Below are 12,650 nucleotides of genomic sequence, written 5' to 3' on the forward strand. Positions count from 1 at the left end.
TTATTCCTTCCCATCCCTTCTCAATTTCCAACAATCTGGTGTGTGGTGTTGTGTGTTTTATTTTTCCTATTCTACACAGTTGTTAGACCTGATATAATATACTTTATCCTGGCTTGAAGCTCTTCTATTCACTTGTTCTTCACACCATACAGCTCTCTTGTCCACACAGTATACCTCTGTTTCATATTGTCTCACCATATGACATTAATGTTTTACCCTTTCAGCCTCTGCCTCAGTGGGTACTTACTCATTGCCTTTGGCCTTTGACAATCCTTCACAACTTGTGCCTATCGTGGAGGATAAACAACTAGTACCTATTGTGTGTTGGTCAAGTAAATAAATCTCCCTTCTTACCATTAAAAGTATGTCATACTTTGGTGTTCAAATATGTAAAGAAATTATAAACACAAACAAAACAAAATAGATTCTAAGTCATTCAAAATAGGTTGATCAGGAAGAACAATTATTCATTCCATCAATATAAAAAATACATAACTCAAACAAACATAACTTACAGAGATTACATCACTGGGTTTCCCGAGTAAAGTTTAAAGAAAATAAAAACAAAAAAGTCAAAAAGTGAATGTTATATAATAGCTTTTTTATACTTATACAATCATATTTTTTAATAATAATTTTCAAACATATGAAAAGCATCATCTGATGTTTCTACTTTTTGTCTGGTCGTTCTTACTTTGTATGGCAATCAATTCAGTCTTTGCCAAGGAGAGAAGGACGTCAATAAAACTACACCAAATGTTAGTGATGTGTCAGTACACCAGATGTCACTGATGGTTTCATCGACAAAAATGCCACTTCAGTTAACAAAAGAAAAAAAAAAGGAAAAACAGTTTTTTAGTGATGCAGAAGGCAAAACGTTACTAAAAGTTAGATTTTTACACTCGTTCCCTTCGGTAACGCCATTGTACGTTACTCCAAATTCAGCTTCCAAAACCTATAGCAGTGAAGAAACTTCACTGTGGTATGCTTCCTAAATTATTAAAAAGGCAGGAGAAAAATAAAATATAGAAAATGGAAAATCTTTTGACATCAATAAGAAAAAAAACTGAGAAACGAGAAGAAAAAAGGAAAACAAAAGAACAAGCACATCCATTTGAACAAAAAAAGAAAAGCGCAGTGGCAAAGTCGATTTTTTTTTTTCATATTAATAGGCGAGGTGGCAAGCTTAAATAATCAAATTTATTTATTGATAAAACAACTTGAGATCATTTAGAAGTCCGTATTTTTACCAATATTTTGAAAGTACAACCATGGATTCTCTAGCTATATACTTGAATGACATTCATTAAAAGTTGTGTCCAAATTCTATTGTTGTTGTCATTAGGTTAATTAGATGATCCTTGTCTTTCAAATAACTATTATAATGGGCACTGATGTTATGGATGTGAATGGATTAAATATTGTTTTAGACAACCAAATAATAAATTGCAACTTAATTAGAGAACATATATTTTTCTATAGTCATCCAAGTAAGGAAATTAAATTTCTCGACCATGGTTTTATGGAGTAGGACACCTAATTATGTGGGTTGGCTTAAGGCCTTTAAGTTAAAGAAAAGTCAAAAGTTCAATACTTAGATGTGCTTAGATGTCACTTAAAACGGAGCTTTAGAGGCAAAACACCATTTGTCCTTGAGAAGATTGGTGCATAGTGGTGACGATACCTCGAAGCATCGAAAACAGACCCTGTATCCTAAGTAGGGCTGGGCTGCCGATGGGGGCCCGGGACCTGGCCCGGTATGGGCCTAGGTCCGGGCCAAAAAAAAACTTAGATCGGGCAGGGCCCGGGTCAGCCCGGGCCCCACACGATCCGTCCCATGCCCGGCCCGATCCGGCCCGTTAAAGACTAAAAATATATATATATTTTTTTAAAACCCCATTGTGCCCTATAGATCCTCTCCTCCTCATATATGTGCATCTCCGCCTCTCCACCACAGGTAACCATTTCTCTCTATCTCTCTCTTTCGTTGCAGTTTGTCTGCCATGAAAGAGCAGCCATTTTTTGTGCAGATATGTGAAGGCGAAAGAGTGATTTTGGAAGAGTGAAGGGCCCGGCCCGATACCACGGAACTGGCTTCCTTTTCCCTCACAAATTTCCCTCTTTTCGCATTTCCATTTTCCACTTCTCGTTTCCCGACCCAGATGGTGCCAAAGGGCGAGAAGAAGCTGGTGGAGAAGCCGACGAAGGAGAAGAAGACGGTGGCGAAGAAGGCCCCTGCTGAAAGGAAGCCAAAGGCGGAAAAGCAAATGTACACATGTGAAAGCCAATTCGATTTGACGCAAATTTTCGCACTCGCATATGAATCTTATTGGCCCATGGTCCAGCTCTATCCGATTTGAACGGATACAAGTTTTGACACAAAGACTTTTATGAACATGGTTTGGTAAAGAGTGGTGCTAGTAGCCCCCAGTGCACAGTTTGTGTTATGCGGCATAGGCAGCTATTTTCCTTAACAAAAAGCGGGTGGGTCTTGCATGCAAGTTAAAGCCTGGTGCTAGGGATGGAGTCAAGGGGGACCTGTTTGGGCCTTAGCCCCACCTTAATTTTTTTTTAAGAAAAACTTACATGTAAATTTTAGAAAATTTTACTTGTTTTATATAAAAATCTAAAAAATAATATTTCGACCTGTGTCAAAATGTAGAAACTTTAATTTGGGCCCCCTCGTGAAAAATGTTTGGCTAAGCCTCTGCCTGGTAGGGAAAGGAGGGGGGCTTCGGTTCTCGCTTCCATGGTGTGATTAATCATCCTGCTCACTCAAAAGGAGTGTTACTAGTGACCCTCAATCGTGTTTGGTTTCCTCAAGTATGTTAGAGTTTGTCCCAGATATTCTGCACACTAATTCAAACGGCCTATAAGTCTTTGGTAACTCAGTGTACTTAGTCACTTTATCTCATTTCCGAGGGAGATCTAAACTTCCGTTTTGTTGGATCAGCAAAGTAAACAAATGCAACGTTTAAACACCGGTAAAAATGAGAATTCAAGATCTTTGATATATATCCAAAACATCGGATTTGGTGTCTGATTTTCTAGGGGAGGAAGTCTAACCTTTGTCCTCAAATGCACGAATCTAATGTCCTCAATAATCTCGGGCACCTTGGATATGAAATCAGAGGCAAATAAATGCCCCTTTTAGAGTATCGAATTACTTACCTCATTTTCCAGCTTAGGTCTCAAGTATCGAATTACTTACCTCATTTTCCAGCTTAGGTCTCAACTACTTACTTAATGCAGGAGTGTCCCCTAGCAGAACTTTCAACACAATGATTTCAATTTTATTGTACTTTTTTACTTTTTTATTTTTATTTTAAATTTTAAGCTTCATTTAAGATTAACAAATCCGCATAAAAGATTAAAAAATGAAAAATGCTGTTGATATATTGTAAGAACTATTTTTTCCGGTGATCGGTAGGTGGTTTGAGGCAATCTAGCTCAAGATCAGGTTTGTTCTGCAATTAAATAAAAAATATTGGGGGTGCCGGCAGTGGCGGATGACGAGAGTGATCTGGAAATGCCCAGTGGATCAAACGACAACTACCTACACAAGTTTGCCCAAAACACCCCCATTTAAGTTCACATTGTTACAAAACTACCCCTAGTTATCGAATATGCGCCATACTGGTTCACAATTTTTTGTGTGTCAATTAATGACTAAAATATTTGTTCACATTGAAAAATAAAACTTTTTGTAAAGAAAAAATTGAGAATGAAACAAAGCAAAAAAGAATACGGAAGACATTTCTTTTTAATGAATTATGAAAATGTCCTTCCCTCATTTACTGCACACGGCATACATAACTTTCTCTTGTAAAGTATTAGTGCAATTTCTTTCTTCTTTTATAATGATATCAATGATACACTTAAGTTTGCATGGTATAATAAAAAATGTGCTTTAAATTGGATTTCATTGTTTTAGCCACCTGGTTGTTATATAATCTAAAAGGCTAAACGATAGAAATAGAAATATATTACAGACTACGACAGAATAAGATCCATTTTGCATCATATCTAACTTATTCTTTAATTTGGACAGAAGAAGTAATGTCACTCGATCATTAACAAATTGACTGCATTCTGTCCACCAGTAATGTCACTCGATCATCTCAATGAGGCTCTAAGTGGTGATTCAATTTTGTTCACCAGGTTCCAATAAAGACCATAGATCTTAAACTAACCGATCCGATGGAACAACTCAAAATATAAGCCGGTGCAATAGAAAAGTTTATTTTCTAAAGAGTTTAGAAATGAAAGCAGGGAAATAATCTCATTGACTACTATCTAATGAAATATTGCACACTATCAACCTTTGGTAAGCCGAGGATGCCCGCAAATGAGCATTGAGATCATTGCTTTCTTTTCCAGCGACGTCTTTATAAAGCAGATTTGGACTGAATAATCATTAAGTTTGAGGAAGGATTAAAAGCAATAAAATATGGCGTAAAATATAGAATAAACATATCAAAGGCCAAAACAAAATCAAGGTGAAAATATTAATAGAAGATTTTTATGGTAAAGGATCATGGTGCTTGTCTCTACAGAGATCAATTAAAATTGCGACGAAAAAAAAAATATTTTGTATTTAATGAGAATAAACGAAAATTGAACGACTCCGTAAAATAATGGGCAACTTTAGATGTATCACTGCTATATAATGAAATGATGTACATTGTCAACCATAAGGTCGATGGTTGCAGCCTTCCGTGGACGCAGGTGACTAGACACCGAATCCTTCTTGTTCTTTTTATTTTTTCAACACTCTTTTTCCCCAAACTCTGCCATTCTTCTTCTTCTTCTTCCTTTGCCATTGCAGGCTTTGATTCAAGTAATACATAGATCCATCTCACTCCCAGACGATCCCATTTCTCTAGTTTTGTGGCCGGAGGGCAATCCTTGGACCCATGCATATGCAACTTAGCAAATATTTTTTCTTCTAACAGTTCACCTATCCAAATGGTCTTAATATGAGTTTGGATTTGGATCCGGTTCAAACATTCATGGCCCGAGACAGTCAAATTCATATCATATTGACGTTGGCATCCACTTCAACGTATAAGTGTGGTGTGGTTGCTCCAAAAAAACAGCCCCTCATCTCCAATGTCAATTTACAACCCTTATCCAAACCCTTTAACTCGTCAAACTCATGAAGTTAATGGAACTCTCTCTCTCTCTCTCTAAGGCTTCCTTCTTTTCCCTTCCCTTGCACTCAGAGTCTAGCACACATGGGAATGAGGGAGGGAAAGTTGGTGGATGATTTTCTCCCTCTCCTTTGTTTCTAGAAAGGGAAGGAAAACATGATCACCATGATGACAATAATGATGATCATGAGAGCGAAGTTGGTGGTTGGGACTTGGAGTAGACAGTCTAATGAAGTTTACAATTTATCATTAAACCGTCAACACTGAGACCCAACGACCATCATCGCCATCAGAAGTGGAGGGAAGAGGGGCCAGCAGGGGCCATGGTCTCCCATCAAATTTTAAAAACTTTAAAACTTTATATGTACATGTAATGTTTTAGTTTAATATATATATATATATATATATATATATATATAATTCAAAAAAATTTATTTCAGCTCCTATTAAAATTTTAAAAGTTCAAACTATAGTTCGGCCCATGCGACAAAAAATTTCTAGCTCCACCCCTGATCACCAACATTATGATCACTATCATCTTGTTGAGCATGCTTTTCTTCATTTTGTTTCGACAAAAAAATTGGATGATGAGCAGGCAGAGAAAAAGAAACATTTTTTATCTCTCTAGTTTAGCATTTAGCGGTTTTTGGTTCTTTCCATCCTCCTCGTTTTGGGGTTTCCTCCATTTTTTCCCAACATTTCATGTTTGAAAAGCTTTTCACCAACAACTACGGTGATTGGATGATGAGCAGGCAGAGAAAAAGAAACATTTTTTATCTCTCTAGTTTAGCATTTAGCGGTTTTTGGTTCTTTCCATCCTCCTCGTTTTGGGGTTTCCTCCATTTTTTTCCCAACATTTCATGTTTGAAAAGTTTTTCACCAACAACTACGGTGTTTTCCGTTTGAAGAGAAACTTATTGTCGATATTTAGTTCTATGTTGCTTATTTTTTATGTTTCTTACTGGTCACCTTCCTTGTAAAATGTTGCTCGCAATTTCTCTTTTTTATTTATTCTGCTTGGTAGGAGGTGAGAATGAGAAGAAGAAAGAGAAATGAAGCAAAGAGAGACTGCACAAAGAAAGTCAAATGCTAAACCAAACAAAAGTATTTCATTTTCCTTGCCTGCTCCTCCTCTTGTCTACTTTGTTTAGGGAAAACACGATCACCATAATGATGAAGATGATAATAACGGTGAAGTTGGTGGTTGGGACTTGGAATTGACCATCATCACCGTCATCATCATCATCGTCTTGACAATCATGTTTTTCTTCCTTTTGTTTCTACTGGAGGAGGAGCAAGGGAGGAAAAAGAAAATGCTTCATGTTTTTTTGCCTGTTGATCTTCTTCTTCACTCCTTTCTTGCTACACAAAGAGGGAAAACACAATCATAATGATAATGATAACGATCATCATGACGGTGAAGTTGGTGGTTGGGACTTGGAGTTGACAATTTAGCATTAGACTGTCAACTCTGAGACCCAACGACCACCATCACCGTCAACATCATCATTATTATTTTGGTAATCATGTTTTTCATCCCTTTGTTTCCAAGAAGAATGAATTGGAGGAGGGCCAAGGGGGGGGGGGAAAGGAAAAAATTTTCATCTCCCTTGTTTACCATTTGGAGTTCTTGGTCCACTCTTTCTATAGTCTAGTTCTCTCTCTCCTTCTCATATATGGGTTCCCTCTTCTTTTTCTTTCCCCACATTTCATGTTCAAAATGCTTTTCACCTACATTTATGGTTTTTTTTTTCTCTCTAAAGAGTGATATTTTTTATATTTTCTTATTTGGTGTTTATTTATTTCCTTTATTCTAGGTCGCTTTTTTTATAACATGTTGTTCATAATTCTTCTTCTTAATTTATTCAGATTTGTTGGAGGAGACAACAAAAACAAAAGAGAGAAACAAACCATAGATAGATAACACCAAAAACACCAAATGCTAAACCAGAAAGAAAAATGCTTCATTTTTTAGCATATTCTTCTTCCTCTTCTCCTCTTTGTTTTTACAAAGGGAGGGAAAACACGATCATCATGATGGTGAAGTTGGTTGTTTGGACTTGGAGTTGACTGTCCAATGGAGTTGACAGTTTAGCATTAAACTGTAGCTTTAGGTGCCAAAGACTACCATCACTGTCATTATCATCATTATTATCTTGGTGATCAAGCTTTTCTTCCCTTTGTTAGAATTGGAGGAGGTGCAAAGGAGGAAAAAGAAACTTTTTTCATCTCTCTCGTTTACCAATTCGTGTTCTTGGTGCACTCTCTATAGTATGGTTCTCTCTCTCCTTTTCGTTTTTGGGCTTTCCCTTTTTTCCATACATTTCATGTTTGAAATACTTTTCACCTACAAATATGGTGTTTCCTCTTGGAAGAGAGACTTATTGTTGATATTTGATTATTTCGCGTTTATTTATTTGTTTTATTATAGGTTGCTTTTCTTATAGCATGTTGTTCATAATTTCTCTTCTTAATTTATTATGCTTCATTGGAGAACGAAAAAAGAAGAGAGAAATAAACCATAAAGCGACCACACCAAGAACACCAAATGCTAAACTAGAAAGAAAAATGCTATATTTTTTTTGCCTATTCCTCCCCCTCATTTCTCTTTTGTTTCTACAAAGGGAGGGAAAACACGTTCACCATAATGATAATGATCAACATGATGGTGAAGTTGGTGGTTGGGGTTTAGAGTTGACAGTCCAATGGAATTGACAATTTAGTATTATACTGTTAACTCTAAGACCCAACGACCATAGTCACCATCATCAACATCATTATTATCTTGGTAATCGAACTTTTCTTCCCTTCGTTTATGCAAAAGAAAGAATTGGATGAGGATCATAGGAGGAAAAGGAAACATTTTTCATCTCACTGGTTTACCATTTGGCGTTCTTGGTGCACTTTCTTCATAGTCTGGTTCTCTCTCTCCTTCTCATATTGGGGTTTACATTTCATGTTTGAAATGCTTTTCACCTATAGTTATGGTTTTTTCTCTTTGAAGAGGGACTTAAAGTTGATATTTGATTATGTGGTGTTTATTTATTTCTTTTATTATTAATTGCTTTTCTTATAACATATTGTTCGTAATTTTTCTTCTTAATCTGTTCTGCTTTGTTGGACACGAGAATGAAAAGAAAAAAGAGAAATAAACCATAGCAAGACCATACCAAGAACGCCAAATGCTAAACCAGAATGAAAAATGCATCATTGTTTTCACCTATTCCTCATCCTTTTCTCATCTTTGTTTCAACAAAGGGAGGGAAAGACGGTCACCATAATGATAATAATCATCATGACAGTGAAGTTGGTGGTTGGAACTTGGAGTTGACAGTCCATTGGTGTTAATAGTTTAGCATTAGATTGTCAATTCTGAGACTCAACAACCATCATCACCGTCATCATCATTATTATCTTGGTGATCAAACTTTCTTTCCCTTTGTTTCTATAAAAAAAGGAATTAAAGGAGACCACAGGGCCGTGAGTAAAGGTAAACATTTTTTCATCTCCCTGGTTTACAATTTGACATTCTTAGTGCACTCTCTGTATAGTATGATTTTCTCTCTCCTTCTCATTTTTGGATTTCCTCTTTTTTTCATGCATTTCATGTTTGAAGAGCTTTTTACCTACAATATTGGGGTTTTTTCTCTTTGAAGAATGACTTATTGTTAATATTTCATTCTTTGGTCTTTATTTATTTCCTTTCTTATTGGTAGCTTTTCGTATTACATGTTATTCATAATTTCTCTTCTTAATTTATTCTGCTTTGTTGGAGGTGAGAACGAGAAGAAAAGAGTGAAATAAACCATAGCGAGACTGCTCCAAGAATGCCAAATGCTAAAACAAAAAGAAAAATGCCTCATGTTTTTTTTTTTGCCTATTCCTCATCCTCTTCTCTCATTTGTTTCAACAATGAAAGGAAAAACACAGTTACCATAATGATAATGATCATCATGATGGTGAAGTTGGTGTTTGGGATTTGTTGTTGAAAATCCAATGGAGTTGTCTCTTTGGCATTAGACTGTCAACTCTGAGACCCACCCAGCGACCGTCATCACCATCATCATCATTATTATCTTGAGGATCAAGCTTTTCTTCCCTTTGTTTCTACAAAAGAAAGAATTGGAGGAGATGCAGGGCTGGGAGGAAAAGGAAACATTTTTCATCTCCCTAGTTTACCATTTGGCATTCTTGGTGCACAATCTCTATAGTCTGGTTCTCTCTTGCCTTCTTGTTTTGGGGTGCTTTTTTCTTTTTTCTTGCATTTCATGTTTGAAAAGCTTGTCACCTATAATTTTGGTTTTTCTTTTCTCTTTGAAGAGTGACGTATTGTTAATATTGGATCCTTTGGTGCTTATTTATAGCCCTTTTTGTTGACCGCCTTTCTTGTAAAATGTTGTTTGTGATTTCTCTTCTTAATTTATTCTACTTCTTTGCTGGTGAGAACGAGATGAAAAGAGATAAATAAACAACAGCAAGACCACATCAAGAATGCCAGATACTAAACCATAAAGAAAAATGCTTCATTCTTGTCGCCTATTCCTCTTCCTCCTTTCTCCTTTGTTTCTACAAAGGGAGGAAAACATCATCACCATCACCATAATGATAACCATAATCATGATGGTGAAGTTGGCGTTTGGGACCTGGAGTTGACCGTCCAATAGAATTGACAGTTTAGCATTAGACTGTCAACTCTAAGTCCGAGTGACCATCACCACTGCCATCATCAAGCAAAAATTTTTCATCTCCCTGGTTTACCAATTGGCGTTCTTGGTGCACTTTCTCAATAGTCTGGTTCTTTCTTTCCTTCTTGTTTTGGTGTTTTCTCTTTTCTTTTTTTTTTTCTTGCATTTCATGTTCAAAAAGCTTTTCACCTACAATTTTTGATTTTTTCTCTGGGAAAAATGACTTATTATTAATATTTGATTCTTTGGTGCTTATGTATAGTCTTTTTTTATCAGTAACCTTTCTTTTAAAATGTTGTTCGTCGTTTGTCTTTTTAATTTATTTTGTTTCTCTGGAAGCGAGAAAGAGAAGAAGAGAGAAACAAACCATTGAGAGGCCACACCAAGAACACCAATTGCTAAACTAGAGAAAAAAATGCTTCATTTTCTTCTCTGGCTCATCCTCCTATTCTTTCCTTTGTTTATACAATGGGAAGGAAATCACGATCTGATGAAATGATGATCATGACAGTGAAGTTGGTGGTTGGGACTAGTAGTTGACAGCCTAATGGAGTAGACAGTCTAGCATTAGACCGTCAACTCTGTGTCCCAATGACCATCATCAAAATCATTATCATCCTGGTGATCGTGCTTTTCTTCTCAGAAACAAAGAATCGGAGGAGGAGCAGTCGTGGAAAAGGAAGCATTTTTCATCTGTCCAATGAAGGAGTTGGGGATTTCTTTTGTTGGGTAATCAATGCTATTAAGTTATCGGGAAACAATTTCCCTTGGTTTGTCGGTTTTCACGGGTATCACCTTTTGTGTTAAATTTGTAGGATTAGATTTCTAGTTCTTTGGTTTGTTCTGTTCTATTTTATTCTCTGCCGTTAATACATCTTATTCTTATGGATAAAAGTCCTGGATTGGTATTTATTGTCTTTTTATGAAAGTCTTGGGTTACTAATGAACTTAAGATTATGTATGACCTTTTCTCTAATACAGATGTCTTGAATCAAAGCGGGTAATGTGCACACCACCGTGCACGTGAAATTATGCCAAAATATTCTTGCTTAAAGTTAAAAAGAAATATTTTAAATGGGCGAAAAGTGGTTAGGAAAATTTTGAAAATCTAAAATCGATATTTTCTTATAAAAACATTTAAAAATACCCCAACACTTTGCTTTGGTATATACTTCTGCATGCACATGATTGTACACACGATTCGATGGATGACTGCAGTTATTTTATGTGCCATTTCTTTTATCATTTGCAGTTGTAATCGCCCAAAGTTTTCGAAAGTCTATGCTCAACATTTTTCGAATATTTTATGACGATTTTGCAACAAAGTTCAATGATTTTTTTTTTGTCTCAAACACTTTGATTTCTCTTAATTCTAGTCAATTTCTTCATTGATTTGGCTATCAACAATACTCGAGACTCATTTGGATCTAATTTTTAGACTTTGGACCTAATGCTAACTGCAATTTAGACTTATTTCCTAATCCAAATCCAAGCTCATGTCTGGATCTTGCCTAAAAGCTTACATAGAGACCCGAAACCAGACCTTAGATCCAAATCCAAGCTTGACATTCAAAACTAATCCCTACAGCAGATCTAGATCTAAATTTCAGCAATAGAGTCCAAAATCTATGGATCTAAATCCCAACTGTAGACCCAAAACAGACTTTCAAATCGAAACAGAATTTTACATCCAGACCTAGATCCAAATCTAAATTCTAGAATTGACCCAAATTTGAGCCTTTGATCCTATTTATATCCGATCCAGATCCAAAATCTAGATGCGTATCCTTATTCGATTCCAAATTCTTAATCCAACATATGTAGATCCAATTCCAAGTTTCTATCACAATTTACATCCAAATATGATGCAGATCCAAATCTAAATTTCATATCCGAATTTGACATCCAAATATACTAGTCTAGATGAATTCTAAGCTTTTGATCCAAATCCATATCTAAGTATGAGATTTGAATCATTTCCGATCCCAAATCCATATTCGAGATCTAAGTTGATTGTTTGTATCATTGTTGGCTTAAAAATTCTTACTTTGACCTGCCTTGATATTTGGATCTGGTTTAAGATCCAAATCTGAGCGACTGACCTTTCCCAAGCCAAAGTATGAAGGTGTTATCGTTATTTTCCAAAATACCATTGATTTCTTCTTCAAAATTCACAAAATAACCATGATTTTTTTAAGATATCTTTAAATTTCTCAAAAATGCCCTTGATTTTCTTTAAATATCCTTCATTTTTCTAAAAATATCATCATTTTTTCAAAAATAACAACAATGCCATTTTTTTCTCTATGTAGAGGCCATTGCTGACATGGCAGGCCATACATAACGGGCCCGGCACTAGCCGGCCAGGTCTTACAGGGCCTGGGCAGGCCTACTATATGGCAATGGCACGACCAAGCTAGGCTGTTCTGGGCGAACTGGGGAGGCCTGCCCGACCCTGCTAGCTATGGCTTGGCAGGCTGGCTAGTTCGGGTAAGCCTGTGGGCGGCTTGCACCTAGGCCTTTGGCCAGGCAAGGCGGCCATAACAGGCCTGTGGCCAGCCGGAATGGCCTTTTTAGGCATAACAGGGTCGGCCTTCAGGATGTAGTCCCCTCCTGGCATGGGCAAACAAATTTAACCCTCTGAGTGTAATTAAGCAAATTTTAACCCAATAACAACCAGCTAATGGCTAATTATGCTTTAAAATGACTGTAAGGCCCTTAGCGTTCCAAAAGAATGGCCAACGCAAGCCATCTCCTCATTGTTATTTTTTATTAAGTTCTTTATTTATCTCTTTTCAATTCGTCTCCATCT

Source organism: Nymphaea colorata, chromosome 13 (genome assembly GCF_008831285.2).
Source record: "Nymphaea colorata isolate Beijing-Zhang1983 chromosome 13, ASM883128v2, whole genome shotgun sequence".
NCBI lineage: Eukaryota > Viridiplantae > Streptophyta > Magnoliopsida > Nymphaeales > Nymphaeaceae > Nymphaea > Nymphaea colorata.